Source organism: Gossypium arboreum, chromosome 3 (assembly GCF_025698485.1).
Source record: "Gossypium arboreum isolate Shixiya-1 chromosome 3, ASM2569848v2, whole genome shotgun sequence".
Lineage (NCBI taxonomy): Eukaryota > Viridiplantae > Streptophyta > Magnoliopsida > Malvales > Malvaceae > Gossypium > Gossypium arboreum.
In genome coordinates, this window is record NC_069072.1 from 75,779,589 (window position 1) to 75,795,466 (window position 15,878).

Below are 15,878 nucleotides of genomic sequence, written 5' to 3' on the forward strand. Positions count from 1 at the left end.
TATAAATTAACCAGAGATAATTAGGAGTCATACCATATATTTATAAATTCCTATTTGAGTCTAGTTTCTATAGAAACAAACGGTATCAGTATTGAAGCCCTGCACAGGGAGTTATTCGAGTTGTAACGCACGAAGGTCAGTGTAGTCGACCCCTGTAACATGGGAGACTTTAACTAATAAACTGTACTAATTGGCTTGACCAAAAATTCTAGAAAAAAATATGTAGATGGACATATGAGTCTAGTTTCAGGGAAAAATTACAAAACTGATTTTTGAGTTGTAAAACTCAGGTTATGATTTTTGAAGCGACTAGTACACAGATTGGCAGCTTGTCTGGAAAATTCTCAATAAGTGGTTTGAAGTCTGTTAACATCTCGTGTTCGACTCCGACGATGGTCTCGGGTTCGGGGTGTTACAGGGGAAAAGAGAAATCAACATGGTGGGTAAGGACTTGCTACAACAAAAATCTTGCAACAGCAAGGATGGTGCTACGGCAATGACATCATGCGACAGCAACGACAGTATGCGGTAGCAACGTTGGTGCTTCTACAATCTTCTTCCAGCAAAAATAGGTGAATTCGACAAAAAGGGAAGAGTGAATGGGGTTTCTTTCGGGATTTGAGGCTAAGGAGATTTAGGAATTTTTAAGGTTAAGGCAATTGCTTTGAGGGATATGAAAGATAGTAGAATGAAGAGGAGTTTATATAGGGAAGAATTAGGGCAACATGTAGCAAAAATTTAGCTACATTAGGGTTGTAAGCATAAATGCTTAGTAAGCTCACATGCAAATAGCAAGTAACATAACCATATAAGCAAACATAAAACATCATTTGCATAATCATCACCAAGACATTCATATCACCTTTTCATTTATCATCTTACCATATTGTTGTTATATCGAGTTTTCAACCCGAGGGTTAAGTACATACCTGTTCAAATTATCCATTTCACAACACTTACCAATACGTCCCTTTCATCTTGAGTATTCCTCCATTTGAGTAGAACTTTACCCGTTGAACACATCGAATATAATTCGGATACATGGATAACTTGCACATAAGTGCCACATATTCAATCAAGCAATCATGTAACCCGCCCATAAGCGAACTCGGACTCAACTCAACGAGCTCGGGCGTCAGATCCATAAGTGAACTCGGACTCAACTCAACGAGTTCGGATGCCTAGTTACATCTCACGAACTCGGACTCAACTCAACGAGTTCGGACATTCGCATCCATAAGTGAACTCGGACTCAACTCAACGAGTTCGGATGCCCAAATATCCCAGTGACATGTCACTTGTATCCTAATCCATTCCCGAGGTTCAACGGACCTTTTTCCCAATCATGTGTCTCAACCATCTTCTACGGAATGCCGATACGATACTCGGTAGTATTTCACATTTTCCAAGTATATCACATAATTTGACATATTATCAAACAATTATCACAAGTATAATATTTCATAATAATTATCATATCATTTAAAAAAATTAAAACATTTAAAATAATAACTATGTTACCAACATTTACATATGAACTTACCTCGTATGCGAAAATGGCTATTTTTACCATTTCGTCCACAACTTGGTATTTTCCCCATTTTACCTCGAATTTTAGTTTTCCTTGCTCTATCATTTAAAATATAGTCTAATTAGGACTCACATTATTCAAATTGACCCAAAATCATATTTTGGAAAAATTACAATTTTGCCCTAAACTTTTGCATATTTACACTTTTGCCCCAAAGCTCGTAAATTAAAATTCAGCCTATTTTCTTATGTTTTATGACATGCTGATCATTTTTCCTTCTATGGCAACATCAAATTCTCACTCTAACATGTACTTATGACTATTAGGTATTTTTACCGATTAAGCCCTTTTGCTCGTTTTCACTTAAAACCGAGTAGCACAAGTTGTCTAACATAATTTAAAACCTCATATTCTATCATAAAACTCCAAAATACACAAATTTCACCTATGGGTATTTTTCCAAATATAAACCCTAGGTTAAATTATTGCTAGCATAAGCTAAATCGAGCTACCGGGACTCCAAAAACGTAAAAATCATTAAAAACGAGGCTAGAACGGACTTACAATCGAGCTTGGAAGCTTGAAAAACCCTAGCCATGGTTTGGCAAGCAATGGGAGTGGCGGCAAAGTATGGATTTTTCCCTTCTTTTTGCTGTCTTAGGCCTCAAACTCAGACTGTATTTACAAACTTACTAAAAAAAAACTGATTAGTACTTGGGCCAAATTTGACCCCTTTTATTAACATAAAAATTTAAAATTTAAACAAAACAAATGAAACTTAAAAATTTCAAATCTTAATTAGAAAATTTCTTCTTAACAAATTACATTAAATTAATTCTTAGGAAAGGTTGGAGGGGTCACAGTGGTCCCGCTTAAGTTCCAATCTCCTTAGTCAGAATTAATTAAATGTAATAAGTTGAGAAAATAAGTTCTAATTATTTATTTATTTAAAAAATGAGTTCATGAAAAATCAAAGGTCTGTTAATTTGAACGAGGATTCAACTCGCTCAACTTCACCATCCTAGTAGTGTTTGAGACGTTGACCATTAACTTTAAACGTACCTCCGTAATTGTAGTATAATTCAATAGCTCCATACGGATAAACTCAGTAGGTGGTCCTTTCCATTGGGATTTAAGCTTCCCAGGAAATAAGTTCAACCTTGAATTAAACAACAAAACCTTCTGACCTTCTTTAAACTCACGAGGTTGTATATGACTATCATGCCATCTCTTTGATCTTTCTTTACACATTTTGGCATTCTCATAGGAAAACAACCTCAGCTCTTCCAACTCATCAAGTTGTAACATCCTTCCCTTACTGGCTTACTTAAGATCAAAGTTCAACTGCTTCAAAGCCCAATGAGCTCTATTCTCCAACTCTAATGGCAAATGACATGCCTTTCCAAAGACTAACCGATAAGGAGTCATTCCTAATGGTGTCTCAAATTTTGTTTGATAGGCCCATAATGCATCATTGAGCCTTCGAGACCAATCTTTTTTGCTAGGGCGTACTACTCTTTCGAGGATACCTTTGATTTCCCGGTTCACTATTTCAACTTGCCCATTAGACCGGGGGTGATAGGCAGTAGCAATCTTGTGCTTTACATCATATTTGTCAAGCAACCACTTAAGCCATTTGTTCATAAAGTGAGAACCTTCATCACTAATAATTGCTCTTGGTGTCCCAAATCGTGTAAACACATGATTTTGTAGGAATTGCATGACTACCTTAGCATCATTTGTAGGGTATGCTTCAGCTTGAACCCGCTTGGGTACTTAGTCCACAACAACTAAGATGTATTTGTTCCCATACAAAGCAGGAAACGGGCCTAAGAAGTCAATGCCCCAAATGTCAAATAATTCAATCTCCAAAATGTTTGTCAAGGGCATCTCATTCCTTCTTGATATATTTCCGATCCCTTGGCATTTATCACAGTTCTCCACATAAGCATAAGCATCTCTAAATAGTGTAGGCCAAAAGAAACCTACTTGTAAAATCTTTACTACAGTTCGTGAACTACCAAAGTGTCCCCCACTTGGAGATGAATGATAATGATACAAGATCTCAGCAATCTCATTTTGAGCTACACACTTTCAGATTATATTATCTGCATATTGTTTAAACAAAAATGGATCCTCCCAAAAATAATACCGACTATCATGAAGGAATTTTTTCCTTGTTGGTATGTCATTTCTCGAGGAATTATTCCACATGCAAGATAATTGGCAAAATCAGCAAATTAATGTGTTTCATGAATTCGACTTACCTCAAATAAGTGTTCATCTGGGAAATTCACATTGATAGGCACACATGATCGAGTTACCTCATCTTGCTCCAACCTCGACAGATGATCAACTATATGATTTTCGACACCTTTCCTATCTTGGATCTCAAGGTCAAATTCTTGGAGTAACAGTATCCAACGAATTAGCCTTGGTTTCGTATCTTTCTTCGTGAGCAAGTATTTAATGGCTGCATGGTTAGTAAATATTGTAACTTTGGTACCTATAAGATAGGAGCGGACTTTGTCAAAAGCAAAAACTATAGCAAAGAGTTTCTTTTCAGTTACCATGTAATTGAGTTGGGCTCCCGTCAAAGTTCTACTTGCATAGTAAATTGGGTGAAACACTTTGTTTCTTCTTTGACCCATCAAAGCTCCAATGGCATAATCACTTGCATCACACATCAACTTAAAAGGTGAGCTCCAATCAGGTGTAACAATTATTGGGGCTGAGATTAACCCTTTTTTTAGATCTTCAAAAGCTTCCAAACATGCTTTTTTGAAATCAAACACTGTATCTTTCTCTAACAACAACCACAATGATTTAGGAAATTTTGAGAAATCTTTGATAAACCTTCGGGAGAAACTGGCATAGCCGAAAAAACTTCTGACTCCTTTCACATTAATTGGGGCCGGTAATCTTTCAATTACATCCACCTTTTCTTTATCAACTTCAATTCCTCTCTCTAAGATTTTATGCCCTAAGACAGTCCCTTCCTTAACCATAAAATGAAAATTTTCCCATTTAAAGACAAGATTTGTCTCTTCGCATCTTTTCAGTACCTTAGCCAAATTACTCAAAAAAATATCATAAGTGTTACCAAAAATAGAAAAACCATCCATGAAAACCTCAACAAAATTTTCAACCATATTAGTGAATATTGCCATCACGCATCGTTGAAATGTTGCAAGTGCATTGCATAAACCAAAAGGCATTCACTTAAAAGTAAACGTACCGTATGGACAAGTAAAAGTTGTTTTATGTTGGTCCTCCAGAGCTACAATTATTTGGTTATATCCGAAATAGCCATCTAAAAAACAATAGAATTCATTACCTGCCAGTTGATCTAATAAAATTATTTTAGAAGAAGGTGAAAGAGCTCGAATTGATGGGCAAATAAGGCTTAATCCTATTATGAAAGAAGTTGTGAAAAAAATTAAATCTTCTGAGTGGCTTTATTTAATTTTCTGTAATCAATACAAATTCTCCAACCAGTAACAATTCTCGTTGGAATCAAATTGTTACGCTTATTTTCAACAAATGTGATTCCACCTTTGTTGGCAATACAAGCGTAACAATTTGATTACCCATGAACTAGATGAAATAGGATAGATAATTCCTGCATTTAACCATTTGATCACTTCCTTTTTCACAACTTCTTTCATAATAGGATTAAGCCTTATTTGCCCATCAATTCGAGCTTTTTCACCTTCTTCTAAAATAATTTTATGCATGGAAAAAGAAGGACTTATACCTCGAATATCAGCTATGGTCTAACCAATTACTTCCTTAAATTTTTTTAGAACAACAATTAGTTACTCCTCTTGATCTTTTGTCAGTTCTGCTAAAATAATCATAGGCAAAGTGGAATAGTCACCTAAATAAATGTATTTCAAATGGGAAGGAGGTACCTTTAGTTCGAGTTTAGGTGGTTCTTCAATTAAAAACTTGGGTTGCACAAATTCTCTGACTTCTAACTCCAACTATTCAAACTGTGTGGATTGAATAAAATTTCTCGGATTAGCTTCCAGTAAAGCCATGTTTTCTTCACCTTCTTCATCCTCTAAAGGTTCAAGATCTAAGGCTTTTTCCAATGGATCTTCTTCAAAATTGCTTTCCATAGAAACCAATGTTTCTATCTCTTCCATAACTAAACACTCTTCTGTCAGATTGGGAAATTTAAAGGTTACCTGATCGTCTTGAACTCGTATGGTGAGTTCACCTTTCTACACATCAATTGACATTCTTCCCATGGTTAAGAAAGGTCTCCCAAGGATGACCGGCACTTCCTTATCTGCTTCAAAATCTAAGACAATGAAATCAACAAGAAAAATAAATTTATCGACTCTTACCAAAACATCCTCGATTTTTCCTTCAGGATATGCTAAAGATCGATCCACTAGCTGAAGCGTCATAGTTGTAGATCTTACTTCACCTATCCCTAGCATCTTGAAAATAAACTTAGGCATCAAATTGATACTCACTCCTAAATCACACAAAGCTTTACCACAATAAGATTCACCAATGTTACAACGTATAGTAAAGTTTCTTGGGTTTTTCAATTTCAGTGGCCATTTGTTTTGCAAGAACACACTGCACTCCTTTGTCAAGGCAACAGTCTCATACTCACTCAGCTATTTCTTATTGGACAGTATATCCTTCATAAACTTCACATAATTCGGCATTTGTTCTAAAGCCTCCACCAACGGAATATTGATGTGTAACTACTTTAGAACATCCAAAAACTTCTTGAATTGCACCTCCTGTTTCTGCTTGTGTTGCTGGAATCTTTGCGAATATGAAGGTGATAGAACTTTCAGTTGAATCAGATAACTCTTTTGAGTAGGTAAATTTGCATCCAAAAAAGATGTTAAAGTATCTGAATTCACTAAGTTAGGATTTACCTTGTCAGTCTTTGTAGATTCTGACTCTTTTGGTGTAGGAATTTCAACAACTAGTTGATTTTTCTCAACGGGCTTATCTTCGACATCAATCAATCGGGGTTTCAAAATTTTACCACTTCACAATGCCATTGCCTTGATATGTTCTACCCAAATTTCTTGGATTCTCAGTATCGCTCGACAAGGTTCCTTGCGGTCTATTTTGAAGCTCCGTAGCGAATTGACCCATTTGGTTTTCCAAATTTTTCAATGTTACTACTTGGCTTTGGATCAAAGTGTTATTCTTTGCCATGTATACTTTCAACAAGTTCTCCAAACTATTTGATGCCTTAGCTTGAGGTGGTTTTGGAGCTTGCTGATTAAACTCTTGAGATTGGTTGGGTCTATGCTGTAATAAGTTGTTGTTCGGTCCATATCCTTGGTTACTCCAAGAAAAGTTAGGATGATTATGCCATGAAGGATTGTAGAAGTTGGACTGGGGTCCTTATCCACACCTATTTTGGTATTGGTTCCCCACATAGTACACTGACACGGGATTTGATGGACAATTCTCAAAAGAATGACCTTCCCTATAGCACACACAAGAAACTACTTCAAATGGACTATAGGTGGCTGAGCAACAAAATTATTAGCACTATTAGTAGTAAACTATTCTAACATAGAGGAAATAGATGATACCTTAGCTGATAACGAAGTGAGGCTTCAACTTCATGAACTCTAGTTGCACGTCTTCTTGAAGATGTTTGATTTGTTGGCCATTAATAGTTATTACTCGCAATCCTCTCAATAATCTCATAAGCCTCATTATAAGACTTAGACAAAATTGCACCATTCGCGGAAGCATCTACCATCAACTTGTATGTGCATTGAGACCATTATAGAATGTCTCTAACTGGATATAATGAGGAATCCCATGATGAGGAAACTTACGAAGTAACTCCTTGAATCGCTTCCAAGCCTCATACAAAGACTCGTCATCTAATTGTTGGAAAGTTGTGATCTTGTTCCTCAACTTAGCGTTTTTGCTAGGTGGGAAATACTTAACCAAAAATCTCTTTACTAATTCTTGTCATGTAGATATGGAACTTGGTGGCAATGAATTGAGTCATGCTCATGCTTGATCTCACAACGAGTACGGAAACAACTTTAACTTTGGTGCATCTTCAGTCACACTGGCTATATTGAATAAATCACTCACCTCCATAAACAATCGAAGGTGGAGATGTGGATCTTCCGTGGGCATACCACTGAATTGGCCCATCGTTTGGAGCATTTGAAACATCACTGGTTTCAATTAAAATTGGGTTGCCTCAATATCTGGCCTTCTAATTCCTGGATTTAACTCACTGAAAAGTGGCACATCATATTGTTTGATGCATCGATCCCTATCATCGACAATGAGGATGGGATTTTGTACAAGATCGGCTTCATTACCTTGATCTTGATTCTGATTTCCAAGGTCCATCTCGACTTGTCTTTGAGTTATTCGTTCACGTCTTCTTTGTCTGAAAGTTCACTCAATTTAGGGTCGACAGGGAGTAAATCGATAATCCAATCTATGCTCGTAAACATCTGAAGAGAAAATCACAAAATTAAAAAGAATAAGTTAGTAATGTTAGAAATAAATCAAATTGGAAGTAAATAATTTCACAAAAAAAATGACTATGGCAATAGTTCACAATCCCCGGTAACGTCGCCAAAAACTTGTAATGCTTTGGTTTGTGCAAGTGTACACAATCATTATCATGTAATAAGTAAGTATCGAGTCATCGACTCTACAAAGATTGTATTTATTTTAAATCACTTAATTGTAAAATTATACTAACAACTTGGTAAATAAAACACAATATGGTTGAGAAGTGATGATTAAAATTGAATATATTAAACTAAATGCAATGATCCCTAATGCAAATTATCCTAAGTATGCAAACTATATGAATGAAATAGATTTTAGCAAAATTAAACACAATTTGCAACAATTATAACATAAATAAACTTGGACAATTACTTTAATTAAACTCAATTTATTATCAACGTGCTTAATAACATTCGAAAAAACATTCTATGGCAACTCGATCTTTCATTAGTTTGGAAACCACATTAGGTCCTTTTAGAATCGTTTACTTAGTAAATACAAATTTCACTGATTCTTATTTACTAAGGGTTTCTTAGCATTTGTGTGAGGTAACAGGGACGCGTTAGGTTTTAAACAATTTAATCACACAAATCTAAAAACTATGCAGATAACAGAGCTTGGTTAGAGTTGTTATGTAACCTGCAATTTAATCGGATTAGGATATAAATTGAGCATGCACATTTCAATTATGTGTCCACTAGCCGTTGTCTGGTTAGGATCGCTTAGCCAATTCAGGTGCATTTTAATCACATATGAATGAAATATAAACTTGATTTTAATTGAAAACATGATTGATTGAGGCTCAAACATTTAAGCATGAATCAAATAAATATTATTTAATCAAAGCAATCATCCTAGCTTAAATAAAATTAAGCTAACATTGTTGTAAACAAGAACAAAGAACACATAGCAAACTTTTTTAGATTAAATCAAAGAAAAGAAAGATGAAACCCAAATCAAAGTGGCTGTCACCCAAGACTTTGATCGACGAGGCTCCTTTGCTCCTTCGCTTTACTCTTTTGTTGATGGCTCTCTAAGGTGGTTGACCAAGGGCTCTTTAAGAGGCTTAATTGGTAAAATTCCTATGAAGAGATAATGCTAGGCGTGGGAAATGGAAAATGCTAAAGAGAATTGAAGGAGAAGAGAGAACGATGAGGGATGAGGGATGATTGATGATTGATGAAGGATCAAATGATGTCTTATTTATAGGTGAAGAGAGGAGGGTAGTTTGCTCAAAATAGAGAGGTTTAGTCTCTTCAAGCTTTTCCAATGAGTGGCCGGCCATGCTTAGTGGATTTTGAGTTGAACTTTGCTTGATTTTTAAGCAATTTAAATTCCATAACAACTCAGGACTGAGACTTGGTGAAATGTAAATTTTCGGGAAAATCTCTAATTTCTTCAACATTGAAAGGACCTTGTGTAATTAAACCAAAAATTGGTTTATGTGGATAGCCATGTGTAGCCGAATTTAGGTTGACTTGGTCTTCAATTTGGACAGTTTTTTTTTTTGTAATCCAGCAAAGCTATCAGACCTGTCCAAAATAAATAGAAAATTAAAGGACCAAATAACAAAATTTATCCAATTTAAATAATTAATTAAAACCTAAATTATTAATAAAATATTTTAAAATGAATTATTAAATATAATTTTATATTTTATTATTTAATTTAATCATGCATGGCCCATTTTATGCATGAAAACTATATAATAAAGCATAAAATCACATTTTAATAATTTTCATGTCTTAATTTCATATTTTCACATATTTTATTAATTTATTAAACAATTACTTAGTTTTAACAACAAATTTAAGTAAAAAGGTGATAAATTACTTAGGAAAAATCCTATATATTTTTCAGTTTACATCTATCAAATACTTGTTAATTTCGTTTAATTTTAATCCAACCAATCGAACCCTTTAAGAATTAAAATCAGTTTATAAGTATGCTATGACACCCCAAACCTGACCGGGACAAACCGGCCCAAATATGAAGCATTACATTAGCCACCTAAGTGACTCTTTGGCTAATGACCACCCAAGACACACCCCGGCCTTATTACACCTCAATCTTATCCAATTATTAGTTAATTATTAACGCGGAAGCAAATTATGAGCCAATTTTAAACTTTTCCTAGATAATTTAACTTAAGGGCATTTTTTTTCATTTTACCACCTATGGTAAAACTAACCCGATTTCAGATCTAAATGTTTACCGACCTTTTAATCAGAATTATGCAAGCCTAAAAATTTCAGCTTAAACTGAGTTCGTTTGCTGTGCCTAATTCAAATTTTACTATTAGAGACTAAATTGTAATAAATACCAACTATCAAAATCTATTCCAAATTACAAATTAAATGTGTTTCTAACAAATTTTACCCATTACGAGACTAATCCTAAAATCTTACCAAGTTTCTTTATCATCTAGGGCTCTAATTAGACTAATCAATTTCAAGACTAAATCATAACTTAAACAAATTAGAATACCAATTTAAAAGAAAAAAATTCAAACCCCTAAAAACCCACACGACCGTGTCCTCCAACCCGTGTGTGTCGTGAAAAACTTTTTGGTAGATCACACACATCTGTGTGGAAATCTCACACGCCCGTGTGATTTACCCACACGCCCGTGTGAAAACCACTGCACCTATTTTTGCGAAAAACTCATTTTAAAACCCGATTTTGCATATTTTAATGGCCAATTGTGACAGCCCAAAATAGACCCTAGCCGGAATGTGGTTTCGGGACCACTAAACCGAGTCATAAAAATAATTAATTGTTATATTCTATGCTTACTATGTGTGTGCATGCATATGTGGAAATTTCATTCTCTAATTTTACCCATTTGTATGAGAAAGTATTAAATAGGGATCAAAGTGAAACATGGTGAAATATGATAGGCTAATTTTAAATGGCTTGTTAGTACATGTTAACAAAAGGTGGAGTTGCATGTCAAATAATCCCTTCCTAAGGAGGAGTGGCGGCCATGACAAGGTTATGGGCAAGGAACATGTTTCCAACATGTTTTGCTAGTGGTGTATGTAGGAAGTCATAAAATAAAGACTAGCATTAAAGAAAAAAAATTGTTCATCCATTCTAAACACTTTGGCGAATGTCCTAAAGAAAGAAAAGAAAAATTTGTTCATCCTTTCTCATCTTCTTGGCCGAAAATACTAAGGGAAAAGGGGGAGGATTTTTGCTTCATGCTTTGGGTTGGAAGAGACCTAGAAGGAGATTTGGCTAAGTTTGCATCAAGATTAAGGTATGTATGAGGTTGTGTTGGGAGTTTCATGCATGGTTTGGTTGCTAATTTGATGTGCATGTTAGCCATGGCTCAAATCCTTGTTATGCCATGGAAATGGTATTTGGCCAAAGTTGTTATGGTGATAAAACCATTGCATGCTAAGTGTGAAGCTTGATGATGATGCATGCAATGATGGATTGTCTACTCTTGAGTAAGATTTTGAGTTTTCTTTTGTGTTTAACCATGATTGAAGTTGAATGGAGCATGATTGTCATATTCGCCATGATGCATTCATGAGCATGGTTCATGCTTCTTGCATGTTAGTTAAAATTTGTATTTTGGATGGCTATGGACACCTTGAAATTCGCCATGCTCATATTGTATATATATGTTTGCACATGATGTTTTGGCTATGAAGTAAGTGATGAATATATTGGTTTAAAGAAGAAGATGTGGAAGAATGCTTGTGAAATTGCAAGAACAATTGACCTAGCACACATATAAGTGCTTGATGCTATATTATAAGTTTTGGGCCATAATGTGCAAAGCATTAACTAGTAAAATGCATGCTGTTTTTGTGAGGTATTAAGTGCAAAATTGGCCTCAACATGTACATGAATATTCGCCTTGGGTAGCCTATTGAAGGCCTTAGCTTTTCCTTGATGCTCAAATAAATTGTATTGAATTGCTTGATGTAGTATAAAATGTGCATGACCATTGTGTATTCAAGCTAAAGAGTGGCCATATGACCATTTAAACTCCTTGTCATATTCGCCATAAGCAAGCACAATGAGGTTTTAATAAATTGAATTTGTTTGAATTAGCTCAAGAGCTAAGAGGGCCACAATTGGACAAGGGAAGGAAAAGGTGATCGAATAGCCAAAAAGCCGTTCGACAACATCCGAGGTAAGTCCTCAAGAAGTGACCTTACTTGAATTATGTGAGATGAAGTATGGATGTGTATGATTATTGATTTATGTGTGTATGAGAAATTGAATGATACCCGGGCTAAGTCCCGGCGAATATGCTTGTGAATATATGTGCGTTTGAGCCTTAGTAACGAAAATGAAATATGTATGTCCAATGATTATTGATGTATGTGTACATGAGAAATTGAATGATATCCGGCTAAGCCCCAAGACAATTATGCTGAAATTATATCCGGTTAAGACCGAAGGCAATTGTGCTAGTGGCTATATCCGGGCTAAGACCAAGGCATTCGTGCGAAGTTATTCTATCCGGGCTAAGACCAAGGCATTTGTGCACGTGATTATATCCGGTTATATTCAAGAATCTTGGGCTGGAGGTGAGTGTTGGTTGCTGTAATGAATTCAATTAGTACACTCGAAAAGCCCAAAGGATAAGGTACGTTATATGTGCATTGGAAAGTCGACATGTTTGAGCAACATTCGCTCAATCGACTAATGAATTTCAGTTATTGAATTGATTGATACTTTGTGAAAGTATATAATGATGAAGTGTGAAGTAAGAATGTGTATTAATGAAATGATGCATTTGGCTATGTGAATGTATTGCTGTAATTAGAGTTGATTATATTCCTTGAGACTTACTAAGCACAAAAAAATGCTTACCCGTTACTTTGGCTCTCTGTTTTATAGATTTCGCTCGATAGCAATCGGATTCGGGATCAATAAAGTCGAAGTCATCCACACTATCCACGCCTCTATTTTGGTATAAATTTTGGTTGAACTTTGAAATGGCATGTATAGGACTACCCTTGTTGGTTGAATATGTTGTGATGTATATATGTACGGCCATGCGAAAATGGCTCGTAAAAGTGAAGTATCGACTTAGACTAATTGTGGTTTGTATGTATATATTTGGTGTCATGATGTGGCTATGGCTTGGAAATGGGAATGTTGGTCATATGATCAGTCATTGGCATGGTTAAAATGATCATATATGAACCTATGTATGGCAAGACTAGTTGGTTCATGGAGACTACCAAATAGGTAAGACCTACCTTAAAAACAGATGCTGCCAGCTGCAGTGACGTGAATGTGAAAAATCACCAAAATTCTTAGGAATGGAATTAAATAGTGAATAAGCTATGTAAATGAACCTTGATGAGTCTATTTTCATATGGAAGAAACGAAATGGTCATAGGAGTTACATGTTAAGAGATATTAAAGCTATTGTGAGACAGGGCCAGAACGGTTTCTGGGTTCCCTGTCGTAACTTTAAAAATTTACTATAAATTATCAAAAAATAATTAGGAGACATACCTTATATGTACAGATTCCATTTTGAGTCTAGTTTCATTAGAAACAAACGGCACCAGCATTAAAGCCCTGTATAGAGAGATATTCAAGTTATACCGCGCGAAGGTCAGAGCAGTCGATCCCTGTAACATGGGTGACTTTAACTAATAAACTGTACCAATTGGCCCGACCAAAAATTCTAGAAATAAATCCATGGATGGATATATGAGTCTAAATTCAGGGAAAATTTACAAAACCAGTTTCTGAGTTTTGAAACTCGAGATATGATTTTTAAGGCGACAGTGACGCAGTTTTCCAGCCTGACTGGAAATGTCAAATGGATGGGCAAAACAAGTGAACTTGGCTTGTTAACCCCTCGTGTCCGACACCGGCGATGGTCTCGGGTTCGGGGTGTTACACCAATTAAACCCGATTTAACTACGATTAATTAACATATATATACACAACTTCAATTGAATTTATTGACATCAATTAAGCCTCAATTAAATAAAATTAAGCAATTAATTTCATGCACATCAAACACCGAATAAATCAAGCAAGTGGCGTACCTTAGTTGCTAGTAAACCACTCCATAGAAGCTTCAGTTAAACGATTATTAGTATAAATTTCATGCTTCACACATCGTGTTATCAAGTAACAATACACCGTAAATCAATCAATAAATAAACTCAAACATGAGTTATTATAAAACCATCTAAAATAAATGTCCAATGTCCAATGTCCAACATTCAAAGTCCATTTACAACCAAAATCAAACTAATTCCTAGGAGTTCTACAATGCCAGACTACATTCTCTAAAATGCATAATAAAGTCTCTAAGAAGCCTAAATCTCTTGGAACTCTCTTGCTCAGCTCCTTAGCTCCTCAATCTCGACGAATAACTGCATGAATGCGAGAGTGTGAGATTTAAAAAGCTGAGTGAATGTTAATAAAAACAACAAGTAAATTAACATCCACTTCATGCCTAATTTACAACCAATCATTCTCCAATTGTCAGCCAAAAATAATTAAACATGTCAATTTAATTTCCATAAGCATTTTCAATACCAAAAATCAATTATTCATGGCTTTCAATCATCAATTGACATAACAACAATCACACATGAATACATTGGCATACACTTTTCATGGCTTAATCGGGTGATCATACATCAGATAAATGGATCTCCAAACTCCCACAAATATCAAATACAGTCCACCGAGTTGAGCGAGCTGAAGCATATGCTCCCTTATAACACCTCAAATAACCCATTGAGGGGAGACTCATCCTCAACACTCCCTTATCTACTCGAAATCAGTCCACCTAAAGCCATATTGCTCACAAATAACATATGAATATGGTGAGACCTCACAAATCCTATGGCATGCCCACTATAACCAATGAATCCACCATGCATGTTGCCAATGTATTCAAACATAGCAAATAAATCAGCCATTATTGTGCCCAATTTAATCTGACAATATGCTTATGTATAACATGTAACATAGTCATTTAATGTAACACCCCTAACTCGAAACCGTCACTAGAACTGTAACACCCCGAACCTGAGACCATTGCCGGTGTCGGACACGAGGGGTTAACAAGCCAAGTTCACATGGTTTGCCCACCAATTTGACATTTCCAGTCAGGCTGGAAGACTGCATCACCGTCGCCTTAAAAATCATATCTCGAGTTTCAAAACTCGAAAACTGGTTTCGTAAATTTTCCCTGAATTTTGACTCATATATCCATCCATGGATTTATTTCTAGAATTTTTGGATGGGCCAATTGGTACAGTTTATTAGTTAAAGTCACCCATGTTACAGGGATCGACTGCTCTGACCTTCGCGCGGTATAACTTGAATATCTCTCTGTACAGGGCTTTAATGCTGGTGTCGTTTGTTTCTAATGAAACTAGACTCAAAATGGAATCTGTACATATAAGGTATGTCGCCTAATTCTTTCTGTATAATTTATAGTAAATTTTAAAGTTGCGACAGGGAACCCAGAAACCGTTCTGGCCCTGTCTCACAATAGCATTAATATCTCTTAACATGTAACTCCTATGACCATTTCGTTTCTTCCATATGAAAATAGACTCATCAAGGTTCATTTACATAGCTTATTCACTATTTAATTCCATTTCTACGAATTTTGGTGATTTTTCACATTCACGTCACTGCAGCTGGCAGCATCTGTTTTAAGGTAGGTCTTACCTATTTGGTAGTCTCCATGAACCAACTAGTCTTTGCCATACATAGGTTCATATATGATCATTTTAACCATGCCAATGGCTGATCATATGACCAACATTCCCATTTCCAAGCCATAGCCACATCA

At 35.6% G+C, this 15,878-nt stretch overlaps 1 non-coding gene across 1 annotated transcript; it reads left to right on the plus strand.

The window, feature by feature from the left end:
* Positions 1 to 7,343: 7,343 nt before the first annotated feature.
* LOC128291129 (small nucleolar RNA R71) lies at positions 7,344 to 7,450 on the plus strand. Its single transcript, XR_008280905.1, has one exon. It is a non-coding gene; the product is annotated as a small nucleolar RNA R71 (small nucleolar RNA).
* The last annotated feature ends 8,428 nt before the right edge of the window (positions 7,451 to 15,878 follow it).